General features: G+C 41.4%; 1 protein-coding gene across 1 annotated transcript in view; it reads left to right on the top strand.

Moving 5' to 3' along the window:
* Positions 1 to 13,593, top strand: part of bahcc1b (BAH domain and coiled-coil containing 1b) — a 113,118-nt gene that overhangs the window by 18,335 nt on the left and 81,190 nt on the right.

Genomic DNA, 13,593 nt, shown 5'->3' with positions numbered 1-13,593 from the left:
GCTCATGTTATCTATAGATACAGAGACAAAGCTAATTGTTGTTCTAATTGTCATGATGTGCATGGTCATTCATTTGTTACACATATGCAGTTTTGGCTCCAGGTCTACAAGACAGAGAGAGAGAGAGAGTCAGTGTGAATGCTGTGTGCTGTGTGTTGGTCTCTGCTGGTGCGTGTCGTGCAATGCTGGCTCCAGTGAGCGGTTGTTATCAAAGGCCTTGCTGGTGTTGTTTTGTCCTGCTGGCTTTATCTCCAGGGCTTCAGCGTGGCTGCCTTGGCTTGGCCTGTCCTCTATCACGCCTGCCAGATAGGGCTTCCTCTGTGCTGAGCTTTGTTTGGGGGTCAGCAGCCTGACACACAGCTGTGGACACAACACAGGGGCAGTCAGAGTCTCACAGTCCACACCATCATCTCCCCTTCCCACACATACACACACACACAAACAGCGGCACGGATGTGGACCCTGTCCAGGCTGATGAAAAAGGGGCAAGTGTAAAGCATGAATGGAAGCTTTAGTAATCCCTCAGCCCCAGTGCTACGAGCTGTGCTTTACTCTAATGGAGCTTTAATGAAAGTTGCAGGGGATGCGTGGAGGAGAGCAGGAGTCGCTGCTGTCTGCTGCAGCTTTGATTGTGACTTAATGTGATTTTGATTCAGGTCCTTTCATCTTCTCTTCTCTTCTCTTCTCTTCTCTTCTCTTCTCTTCTCTTCTCTTCTCTTCTCTTCTCTTCTCTTCTTCTGTAACCATGATTCAGATCTTCTGATGTTTTCTATTCTCTTCTGTCTTTTTCTTTTCTCTTCTTCTGTGATAGTGATGTTTTTCTGGTTGTTACATGCTGCTGTAAGTATGTGTAGTGTGTGGGCAAATACCAGCAGACAGGACAATGTTATGTTTCCACTTTAAAGACTGCCAAATCAGCCTTTAATGCTCTTAATAGCAGGAAGGTCAGACTATGATTACTCTTCGGCTAATACACACTGTGTTCCTTTTGGCCCAGAGTCAGTTAATTCTCTCTCTCTCTCTCTCTCTCTCTCTCTCTCTCTCTCTCTCTCTCTCTCTCTCTCTCTCTCTCTCTCTCTCTCTCTCTCTCTGTATCTGTATTTATTTTTCTCATTTCCTTTCTCTCCATGTGTTTCACAGCGTAGCTAAGCTACTATCAACCAATTCTGCTCTGGTCCTCCACTTTTCTGATGGTACCACATAAACACGTGTACTTAAACATAGGAGCAAACATGCACACAAAGACATAGCTTTTTAGTTCAGCCTTGATTCTTAATAATCAAAAGTGAACTCTCTCTCTCTCTCTCTCTCTCTCTCTCTCTCTCTCTCTCTGTGTTTCTGTTTCTGTTTCTGAGTAATGGTAAACCTTGATGTAGTCTTTTAGCTCTGAGTTCTGGTGGGTCAGGGACCATGGATTTGGTCTAGTTTTTAATGCGATTACATCAGAGCTCAGTGCACTTTACACTGTACTCATACTTTTCCAGGACAAGTCCACCTCCACACAACATAAATTACAAGGTGTCTCCAAAAATGGAAAGTCTTTCTAAGTTGTCAGGCAAAAAAACTACTGGCTTTTGCATTTTAAAGCTATATTTTAACCTCTTAAATCACCAGAGCCCATATGTAGGCCCACTTTTCAGTTATTCACTCTGAGGGCTTTCTAAGCCTTCAGAGAAGGTCTAATGATTTGTGTGAAATAAACAAAATGCATTGCTGTAATTTTAGGTAATTTAAATGTAATATAAGAAGTGGCTTAGAAAATGGATGGATGGATGGATATAATCATTATGCCTGTTGTATTAAAATCTACAAGTATTGTAATACTGCACTTATTTCATTGTTAAATTTTGGTTGGATTTACACTTATCACCAACCCACTCTCCCATTCATTTGTGCCAATTGCAACACCCTCAATTACATCACTGTGCCATCCAGATGTACCAGAATTGAGATAGGATGAGACTGTTTCAGGTCACTCCCACTTTTCATAAAGACTCAGTCAGAGACTGCCTCAGTCAGAGACCGCCTCTACCAGTGCAGTTTCTAAAGCTGTACCATCCAGACTTCAAACAGCGATCCTCTTAGTTTTTATTTGGTACTTAGCTTATTACATTGTAAATACTGTTTGACCAGAGGAGGATGGGTCTCCCCTTGTGAGTCTTGGTTCCTCCCAAGGTTTCTTTCTCCAGTCTGAGGGAGTTTTTCCTTGCCACTGTCGTCCCTGGCTTGCTCACTGGGGATATATGTTGTAACTTCTGTAAAGCTGCTTTGTGACAGCATCATTGTAAAAAGCGCTATACAAATAAACTTGAATTGAATACACATATCAAATGGCTAATAAAAATCCAATCTCGACTTTTTTTTGTCTTTAGAGTTTATATAGATACAGCCTAATGAGCTTTCTCACTGGTTAGGCCTTCAGGAGCTGAAATGAAGGTCAAGCATGTCAGATTAAGTAATAACATTTTTAAGTGACAGAAGAATCAACCAATCACACTTTGGTGTACGTCGTTGGATAGTACGTCACTGACAGTAAATAAGAGTGATAGCCTGACCAGTGTTACTATATCTGTTATAGGCTTCAAATAGAGCAGAGTATGTCTTTTACAAGCTTGACATGCCCATGTTTAATCTAGAATTCCCAAAACAGTGTCAGTGAATCACTTTTAGTTTAGTATTTACAATTAATTGCAATCCCATAAAGGCAGCATCAGAAATGAGCATCATTGTAGAGGTGTGTTTTTAACGTTTATGACCTGAATGGAGGGCCTAGCTCTAAATGTTTTTTCAGACTTTTATAGTATTTACTGACTAATTTACAGTATTTAATTAACAGTCCTAAGCTCAATATTTGAATAATAAGTATTGGGTTAAATACTGTTTTGTAGTTTATTTGATTGCATGAGAGATCATTCATGCGTTCATGAAGTGTGTGTGTGTGTGTGTGTGTGTGTGTGTGTGTGTGTGTGTGTGTGTGTGTGTGTGTGTGTGTGTGTGCGTGCTTGCTCAGAGTAGAGGTCATTAGCTCTTGCTCAGGGTTAGAGGGAGTGGCTGCAGGTGGCTGATTCAGTTTCTCCTTCTCTTCTTTCACACATAGTATCTTGCCAGGGTTCAAACCCAGCTCATGTTTACTTTTAATGAATCTTTCTTAGCCTTCCACAATGAGCAGGGGAGGGGGTTTGTTTAAAGGCAAAGAGAAATGGCCTCATTATTTAGCCATACCCCCCGTACACACATTGCCTTCATCCCTTGCCTCATTTAGTTTGGGTGTGTGAGGTGTTTACTCGGGGTCGGAATGGTAAACTACCGCCACAAACTTTTCCGCTCGCCATAAGTCATTCATAACCCTCCTTTTGTCTGAAATTTCACCTTATCACAGATCTGAGAGCAGCTTAGCCTTTTCACCTGCAATTATAATGAACTAGATCAGTGGACAGGAATCTGCTTCTAGATTAGCCATTGTGAACCTGCGTCTCTGAACCTAATGCTTTGATCTTGCTTGAAGGACGCTTGTGTTGTTCTTGTTTATTTCATTGGTTCTGATGCCAAGAGACAGGAAGAAGGAGCACGTGTACCTTGGGGTTCCCTTTTTCATCCCTTTGTCTGATGCACTCTCTTGTTTTTTTTTTTTTTGTGGAATGAACACATGCTCTGAACAGTGGCGTGCTATGACCCATCGATATTCAGAAGGGTTTAGAATGGATGGCTGGCATTTGCATGCATTGATTGAGCGTGTGTTTGTCCAATATTTCAGCAAGGCTGATGACTTTATTAGACACATCGATTTTGCAGGCAGATGGATGGAGGAGAAGGACTGAGGGAATGAACAAGGGAGGAAAAGAGGGGGAAACTAAGAGAAAATTGAGTCTCGCTGAGCTTCGCTGAGGACCTGTGTGCACTTTAGAATTGAGTATTGGACAAGGGCTGGTGCTCTTAAGAGAGGTGTATGTGTACACATGTATTGGTATATTATCAGGACAAAATCTGTGGACTTTGTTGTAAAAGCTGGGAAAAAGAGGACCTAAAACTGGTCCTGGCTTTGTAAATTGCTATTTACAACTGCTACATTGTTGATTTTTTTTAAAAAATGAAAGGACTAAGCATTTCTTTCATTTTCAGATGTCGAGGTTAGAGTTAGGGTTAAATTCTAGGTTAAATTCTTATTGCATGTAGGCAGTTAAATATGCAGCATAGTGCAAAGGATGAGACACTTCATTTATTTATACATTCAAAGTATTTAAGTAATTAAGTACAAGTTATTAATGTTTAGGAGATATTTTTGATGTGATTAAATACAAGAAAATCCGGTTGCATAAAGAAAGAAAAAAATCTGAAGAAAATAAATCAAAACAAATAAGACCTGGTAGACCATCTAAACTGTCACCAAGAGATCAACAGCACTTAAATCTTTCATCTTTGAGAGACAGGAGAAAATCAAGCTCCACTCTTCCTTCTCATAGTGGACCCCTGGCCCCATATTCCCAGACATTCCACATCACTGAATGTGTTTAGGATTGCTTGAATCAAGAAGACATCTTAGACTTAAAACTTTAGAGATGTAGACAAATATCCCTGTAGACTGAAAACCACTGGAAAGTGGATGCTGAACATTAAAAAATTGACAATTTTGGCTGAAAGTTACATACGATACATATATAACACAAATGGAGAATATACAGGACCCTATATGCTGAAAAGATATAGAAACAAATGTGGGTGTGTGTGCACATGCTTAGCTGTGGGTAGTCTGTTGTTTAGACAAATCTATTCTGAGATTTGCCCACAGCAGTGCTGTACAGCACATTGTAACATCCGTTCTGGGACTTCTACAGAAGTGCTGAGATCATTCACTGTGGAAAAAAAAATGTGTGTGTGTGTGTGTAGGTGTGTGTATGTGTATGTGTGTGTGTAGATTGTAGAGACAGTAACATACATCCTCAGGTTGACCTCATCACAACTGTGTCACATGTAACTGTGTGTGTCCAGGTTAGTAGAGGAAATAGTGATCTGTGGTGGGAAATCTCACCCTCTGTCGAACATCACACACAGGAATGCTGACCTAGTAACCATGGTAAACATGTTTTAAAACTCTGACCCCACCTATCTGTTGCAGTGTCACTAATTTCCACTTCATTTTCTCTTCCAAAACCCTGACCATCTCCAAAAAGAACAATAAAAACAGTCCCTCCAGAAATAGCCATAAAGTGTATGCTTCTTATTTTATACTCTGTGTGTGTGTGTGTGTGTGTGTGTTTCTGAGAGCACAGCAGATGTGGTTTTGGATCACACATCTGCTCTAACCCCCTGACATATCTCTCTCTCTCTCTCTCGCTCCCGCTCTTGCTCTCTCGCTCTCTCGCTCTCTCTCTATTTCTCTTTCTCTCTCTGTTATATGAACATGAGAAGTCTTTTCTTTGCTTCTATTTTGTCAGGCTTTGGTTTGGGGTTTTTCTGCAGGCTTCACGCTCTCTTACAGAAGGCCAAATTTAGAAGCTTGTCCCAGTGTGGGTAAGACATTGAGCCAGACCCCTCTGCACCGCTGCTATTTCCCCTCTGCATGAAACCGGCTGTGTGGCTTCAGCTCAGAGAGCAACACAGAGTGAGAGGGAGTGTGAATTGGTGTGTGTGTGTGTGTGTGTGTGTGTGTGTGTGTGTGTGTGTGTGTGTGTGTGTGTGTGTGTGTGTGTGTGTGATCTGAAACCCTCACCATGCCTCATGTCCCACCCATGTCTGGTATAGTAAGAAGTGGTAGCTAACTGGGGGCAATTAGAGGACAGGAAGTTACCTTATAGCCTTTCACTGCCCATATTCTTCCATTCTTTCTTTCTTCTCCTATTCCCCATTCCATTTCCTTTCATTCTTACCCTTACTTTGCTCATGGTGTAAACTGGAATATCATTGTATCCAAATATACATTATGAACCGGATTGCATGAGTTACACAACAGTGCAGAGGACCAGAAGATGACTGTGACTGAGCTTAGTGTTTATTCTCACTTATGTCTTTATCAAGTTGTTCATGCTTGTCAGAAAACACATATACACACTTACACTGATAAGGATGTAGATTGAATTAAGAAGAGAACAAAGATGGCCATGTGCAGCAATTCAGCTACAGGCCTGTACGTGTCTATTTGCCAAAGCTGTGTCAAACTGTGTGTGTGTGGATGAAAGTTGGGCAGCGGAAAAAGTCATTTGTCTCTGTGATTACTCATTAATGAGCAGGTCCCATCCTGTCACTCCCTGGTTTAGCTTAGAGTGTGTGTGTGTGTGTGTGTGTGTGTGTGTGTGTGTGTGTGTGTGTGTGTGTGTGTGTGTGTGGGTGTGTGAAAAGAGTATGTTTGCTTCCCCTTGTTCAGTGTGGTTAATTGCCCTCTTCTCCTCCCCCTCCTCTTGGCTTAATGAGGTGGCTGACCCCTGCTCCCCCTCCAGCTCAGTCAGAGCTTTATCATAACACACACACACACACACACACACACACACACACACACACACACACACACACACACATACACTGAACATGGCTCGTTCAGACAGTAACGCTGCCTCGTTTACCCGTGCACTCAGTCTCTTATGAGACCATAAAGTCTTGCAGGGATTGCTCTGCATATTTCTATGTTCTACATACTGCCTGTTTGACCCACTGAACTCAGTTGTTCTGAAACTTACAGTACAACGATGTAGATCAGCATGTCTGTGAGTTTGTCACTGCTCTGCTATGGCCTTATTAAAGCTGCTTAAAGCTGACTCACGCTACATGTTCAGACTGGCTGTAATGAATGAGGAGCAGGAATGTGCCTGTCTGGCCACTCTGGGCAACACTCATTTTATTCAATCAGCAATTAACTACAGGTGAGAAAGAGAGGAATAGAGATGTGTATTCATGACCATCTATGTAAGAGAACTTTCTTAGAGAAGTGGCGTTATACAGTTTTTGGCTTGAAACCTACTTTGGAAAGCACCTGTAAATGACTGTACATAGATCTGTCATGATTACATGATTAAAAAAAGCAAAACCATTTCTTAAATATGGCATATTTATGGCTTAAATATGGCTGTTGTGAAACGTATGGCACTGCAACTCAACTGGTACCCTCAGCACAGAGCTTTGTCTGTAAATAATACATCCGTTTTTATATATATATATATATATATATATATATATATATATATATATATATATATATATATATATCGCATCCTAGATCTGAATGAATGAAATATTCTCATTGAATACTTTGTTCTGTACAAAGTTGAATGTGCTGACAACGAAATCACACAAAAATCATCAATGGAAATCAAATTTATTAACCAATGGAGGCCTGGATTTGGAGTCACACACAAAATTAAAGTGGAAAAGCACACTACAGGCTGATCCAACTTTGATGTAATGTCCTTAAAGCAAGTCAAAATGAGGCTCAGTATTGTGTGTGGCCTCCACGTGCCTGTATGACCTCCCTACAATGCCTGGCCATGCTCCTGATGAGGTGGCGGATGGTCTCCTGAGGGATCTCCTCCCAGACCTGGACTAAAGCATCCTCCAACTCCTGTCTGTGGTGCAACGTGGCGTTGGTGGATGGAGCGAGACATTATGTCCCAGATGTGCTCAATCGGATTCAGGTCTGGGGAACGGGCGGGCCAGTCCATAGCTTCAATGCCTTCATCTTGCAGGAACTGCTGACACACTCCAGCCACATGAGATCTAGCATTGTCCTGCATTAGGAGGAACCCAGGGCCAACCGCACCAGCATATGGTCTCACAAGGGGTCTGAGGATCTCGTCTCGGTACCTAATGGCAGTCAGGCTACCTCTGGTGAGCACATGGAGGGCTGTGCGGCCCTCCAAAGAAATGCCACCCCACACCATTACTGACCCACTGCCAAACCGGTCATACTGAAGGATGTTGCAGGCAGCAGATCGCTCTCCACGGCATCTCCAGACTCTGTCACGTCTGTCCCGTGCTCAGTGTGAATCTGCTTTCATCTGTGAAGATCACAGGGCGCCAGTGGCGAATTTGCCAATCCTATTGTTCTCTGGCAAATGCCAAGCGTCCTGTTGGGCTGTGAGCACAACCCCTATCTGTGGACGTTGGGCCCTCATACCATCCTCATGGAGTCAGTTTCTAATCGTTTATGCAGACACATGCACATTTGTGGCCTGCTGGAGGTCATTTTGCAGGGCTCTGGCAGTGCTCCTCCTGTTTCTCCTTGCACAAAGGCGGAGGTAGCGGTCCTGCTGCTGGGTTGTTGCCCTCCTACGGCCTCCTCCACGTCTCCTGGTAGCGCCTCCAGCCTCTGGACACTACACTGACAGACACAGCAAACCTTCTTGCCACAGCTCGCATTGATGTGCCATCCTGGATGAGCTGCACTACCTGAGCCACTTGTGTGGGTTGTAGAGTCCGTCTCATGCTACCACGAGTGTGAAAGCACCACCAACATTCAAAAGTGACCAAAACATCAGCCAGAAAGCAGAAAGGTACTGAGAAGTGGTCTGTGGTCCCCACCTGCAGAACCACTCCTTTATTGAGTGTGTCTTGCTAATTGCCAATAATTTCTACCTGTTGTCTATTCCATTTGCACAACAGCTGTGAAATTGATTGTCAATCAGTGTTGCTTCCTAAGTGGACAGTTTGATTTCACAGAAGTTTGATTTACTTGGAGTTATATTGTGTTGTTTAAGTGTTCCCTTTATTTTTTTGAGCAGTGTATATATATATATATATATATATATATATATATATATATATATATATATATATATATATATATATATATATATATATATATATATATATATGTGTGTGTGTGTGTGTATACACTGCACAATTTCTATATATTTGTAGTTTAACGTTGGAAAAACATAAAATATAAAATGTGCCATAACATTTGCACTGGCCACATTTTATGTTTTATTTTTTCACAGTATGTTGAATTCAGTGACTGAACAGTAATTGTGCATTAAAATGTGTAGAAGAGCACTCTTTGTGAGGATATATTAACTTATCAACAAATCATGCGATTAGCCCTGGGGTGCCCAAAATTTGCATAAAACTATAACTTCTTGATGAATCAGTAATGATTAGTTATCAATTCACTCGCTTTTCCCTCTTACAGTCAAATCAGACAAAGGCTTTTTAAAGCACTTTTGGTTTCTTCTACTTTTACTTCTGTTTTTAGTTCGTTTTAACTCTAGTTATTAAAATAATTGGTAGAGTATTCAATCACTAATATAATCAATAGAGACAACTGGAATTGTGTATTGCTACTGTCAGAACAAAACTTTGTATCTCTATTTTGTTGTACTGTTTATTTTATTTGAAAAATCCCAGCTGCCCTTTATGTTGTGTAAAACTTTCATGATTTCCAACAGAAATGGTCCAAAATGATCTTGAATTTTTACATCAATTTTACAATCAAGTTTTTCCTTCTCCTGTAGATGTTTTGGAGATACAAGGTTTTGATCCAACAACAACAATATATGTCTCAAGTTATGCTTCAATGGACCAGAACAATGTGTAGAGTTTGTGGAGATGGCTGTGTTGGTCCTTATAAATTTGTGTCAGATCTTTGCCCTCTCGAACTTGTGATGTTAAGAGACCTACAACAGTAGGAATGGGACCACCACTAGCAGAAAATTGCCATAAAATGGATTTAAAAAATGTTGAGTAAAATAGCCCTGTGGATCTTGATGACAGAAATGATTGAAACAGATGTGTTATTTGTGTGCGTCTGTGTGTGTTGTGCTGATGGGAGATGTGGTATTTGTGATTAACTCTGTTTGTTAACTGCCATTTTGCTGAATCTAATCAGAGCCATGCATGGCCCCCCGTGGCTGCCACTGATTGGCTCCTCTTTGGTGCTCTGCCATCATAGGAAGTACACAAACGTTGGACTTGTCAACCAATCAGCAGTGTCCCATCTGAGGATAGTGGGAGAGGGCATGTGTGTGCAGATTTTTTATTGTACAAATCCCTGTTCTTTTCAGTGAAACCAGCAGGATCTTAATATTAGAAATATTAGACTGTAATTTTGTCCTGGATTATGAAAACTTTTTTGTGATTTGTTGTTTGTGAGTCTGTACTTATATGTGTGTGTGTGTGTGTGTGTGTGTGTGTGTGTGTGTGTGTGTGTGTGTGTGTGTGTGTGTGTGTGAATGAGCCCCACACTTTTCTGATACAGTTGTATGCAAAAGTTTGGGTGTGCCTGGTCAAATTACATACTTTGTTGATATTCTACATAAAAGTAAACACATCCTCCACAGAGAACACACTTTTGCCAGGAGTGTTCAAACTTTTGCTTTTGACTGTATGTGTGAAGCAATATGATAGGAAAGATGCACAAAATTACTCCATCCTCCTCCTCACTCTGAACTCCCCTGGGACACCTGTGGTCTGGGCTCCCTGGCTCAGCTGTCTATCAAATGTGTCTCGGACAGATGGATAGATTAACAAATGAAGAATTGCATGATTTCTGTTTCACTAACAGAGAAAGGGGGCATTCACTTTCAGCAGAGCCTATTGGAATCGCCAATCTGGAGCAAGAGACCCCTAATTTATGACTCTTGCACCAGTACTTCCTGCGGTTGAGTTTGGAATAACACCCCAAACAATGCAGTGTAACCCACAAAATCATCTCATTTTATTTTACAAATTTGTATGTTGGACGATTGGCATAAGTGACTGTATTTGATTGTTTGGAGACTCTAGAATGTTCTCTCCCATCCACACTGTTCTACAATGTTGTCCTCCATCCACAATGTTTAATTTGGTTTAGCATTAATTTTTTTAACATTCAAAAACAGCTGACAGAATGTGGGTGTTTGTTGGTGCTTGTCAAGTCAGTGGCCTTACTCCGATATGAACTGACCATTGCTTTTTCTTGGAATGGCCAGGGATTATGGTTAGGAAGACCTGTCTGCATGAGCCAAGAGCGTGAAGAGAGATAAATCGATTGTTAGTGAACGAGTCCCTGTGGAGAATCAAGTCTTTGAATCATAAATCTCTTGAGGAGTCAGTGATGTCATTGGTCCTGCTGAAAATGACTATGGCATTTTTCTTTCTCGGGCCAGCTGTGATGATGGCGTGTTTGTCTTTATCATGAGCGTATTGTGAGTGTGTGAGTGTTTCATTTGAGCACAGGGCTTGTTTATGGAGGCCCCCAGTATGACAGCTGTCTGCTTTGAAGCTCCACACTGCTCCCAGGAGTGATTGATTTTATGAGCCTCCATCCCTGTGCCAGGCCAACGGCGGCCCACCGGGACATCCCACTTTGAGTGTGTGTGTGTGTGAATGTGTGTGCATGTGTGTTTATATGTGTGTGTGTATGTGTGTGTGTGTGTGTGTGTGCAACTGAGACAGTCTGGCTTTTTAAAACATCTCCATTTCTCACAGAAAATTGCCTTGGCATGCTGATTTTCCTGCTGTAGAGGACATCTCTAATTTGCAACTTTTTATCTGTTCTTTTTACAAAGTTTTTTTTTTCAAACCCATCTATTCCATCTCATCTCCTTTGTTGCTGCATTAATGCAATTCAGAGCTCCGCGCTCTCCTGGGCAATGCTCACCTTTTTGCTGATGTCTGTCTGTCTCTCTCTCTCTCTCTCTCTCTCTCTCTCTCTGTCTCTCTAGCCCTCTGTCTCTCTAGCCCTCTCTCTCTCTCTCTCTCTCTCTGTCTCTCCCTCTCTCTCTCTCTAGCCCTCTGTCGCTAGCTGTTTCTCTATCTTTTGCTCTCACATGCTTGTTCTCACCCCCCGGACACACACACACACACACACTTCTCTCTCGCTTGTTCTTTCTTCTGCTCTCACTCTCTCTATGACAAAGCCTGTGAGTATAAGAGAATGACAGAGCAGGGTTGGGAAAAAGGCAATGAAAGAAGTCACAGCCACTGAAGACAGAAGCCATCTAAATGTTGTTGGATGAAATAAAGCCTCTTTAGCTGCTTGTGCTTCTGTAAACACTCTCATGTTCGCACAAGGCTGAAGTTTATTCATCTTTTTTGCTAGACTCACATGGCACTAGTGATTCTTGTTATGCTTCTAAATAATTCAAAATAACAGCTTTTCACCCCTTTTTGCTCCTCTCTCTATCCTCCTAGAAGAGTGAGTGTGCAATGGAGAGCTACTGCATACTCACTCTCCTTGGATGATACACATTTCTTGGAGGATTGCTTCTTCTTGTGAGGGATTTCTACTTATCCAGACTTTCTGGGTTGGAGAGTTGTGGTAGGGTTGATCATCACATTGCTCATTTCACGCTTGCAGCTCTATTTAGTTCTTCCTTTCTTTCTTTCAGTTTGCCCCTTATCCTCATACAGGACCAAGCAGTAAACAACTAAACGCTAAGCTTACAATGATTCACAAACATTTTTTGGATCTAAATTAAACTTGGAACATTTGGAGCTTGTAAAAGACATTACATGTTTTATTTGACGCTCATAACAGAGATATTAACATACATTTTAAATTGAAGCAGTTTTAAGGTGACTCCTTCAGTAAAAAATCCTGACATAGAGCTGCTGCTGTTTTTTATTTCCATTTCCATACAGTGCCTTGATCAGGCTACCACTCATATTTGCATTCAGTGATGTATCTAAGACTTCCTGAAAGCCACCTATAGTAAAACATGATTTTTTTGATCACTTCTTAATTGTGTTTGTGGTTCATCTGACATATTAGGCCTTCAGTTCTGCTCCTGAAGTCCTAACATATATATATATATATATATATATATATATATATATATATATATATATATATATATATATATTCTTTATTTAACAGAAGGTATTAGGCCTTTTCTGAAGACCTAATAGAAACTGATGTGTATTATTATCATAACTATATATGAGTCATGGGTATAAAACTGTGTAAGGTGCATTGGAAGGGGTCCTGGTACACTTGCCCTGCTTGCACTGCTTCCCCTGCAGGTGGCTATGCCACCAGAACTGAATGTTTTCTGAGTAGACTGGACACCTGAACTGTGATAAAATCAACTGTCCTGCATCTTGCCCCCAACTAAGCATGTTTTTGTAAATACTGACTGCGGTCAGCCTTTTGTCTGTTTGTGGCATTTTGCTTGCATTGCTTTGGCATATTATGTATAGTTATTCTTCCTGGTTGTGGTCAAGTCAGATATGCTTTTCACTCTGCAACTAAGCTTCTAATGTGCTTCAGTTTTCTGTTTGAGTTGGTTGGTCTTAGAAGTCACAAATGTTCTAAATATTGTCTAAACATAAACCAGAAAGAAACAGTTTGTGTGGGATAGCTCTCAGCACTGCACGATTTAAAAGCCTGCTCAGATCATTAGGGGGCGACACTTGGCCTGTCCCTCTGGTAGGCCGTTAGGTGGTGTGAGTGTGTGTGAGAGGGGTTCAGACATGTGGTCAAAGTGTTTACTGTAAACAGATTGTAGAGCAAATACTGGCGAACATGCTTGCTGGCGGCCGCACAGTGTCCGCTGTTGACATAACTGCACTCTTATCAGAGAAAACGAATAGAGTGCAGCTCACGGTCAGCACAGAGTAAACACTGAACACACAGGAAGCCTCTGTGTGTGTATGTGAGTGTGAGCGTGTATGTGTGTGTATATATCT

This window comes from Pygocentrus nattereri, chromosome 13 (assembly GCF_015220715.1).
Source record: "Pygocentrus nattereri isolate fPygNat1 chromosome 13, fPygNat1.pri, whole genome shotgun sequence".
NCBI classification, from domain to species: Eukaryota; Metazoa; Chordata; class Actinopteri; order Characiformes; family Serrasalmidae; genus Pygocentrus; species Pygocentrus nattereri.
The sequence above is the reverse complement of the archived record's forward strand: the minus strand, read 5'-3'. Positions and strand labels throughout refer to the sequence as shown.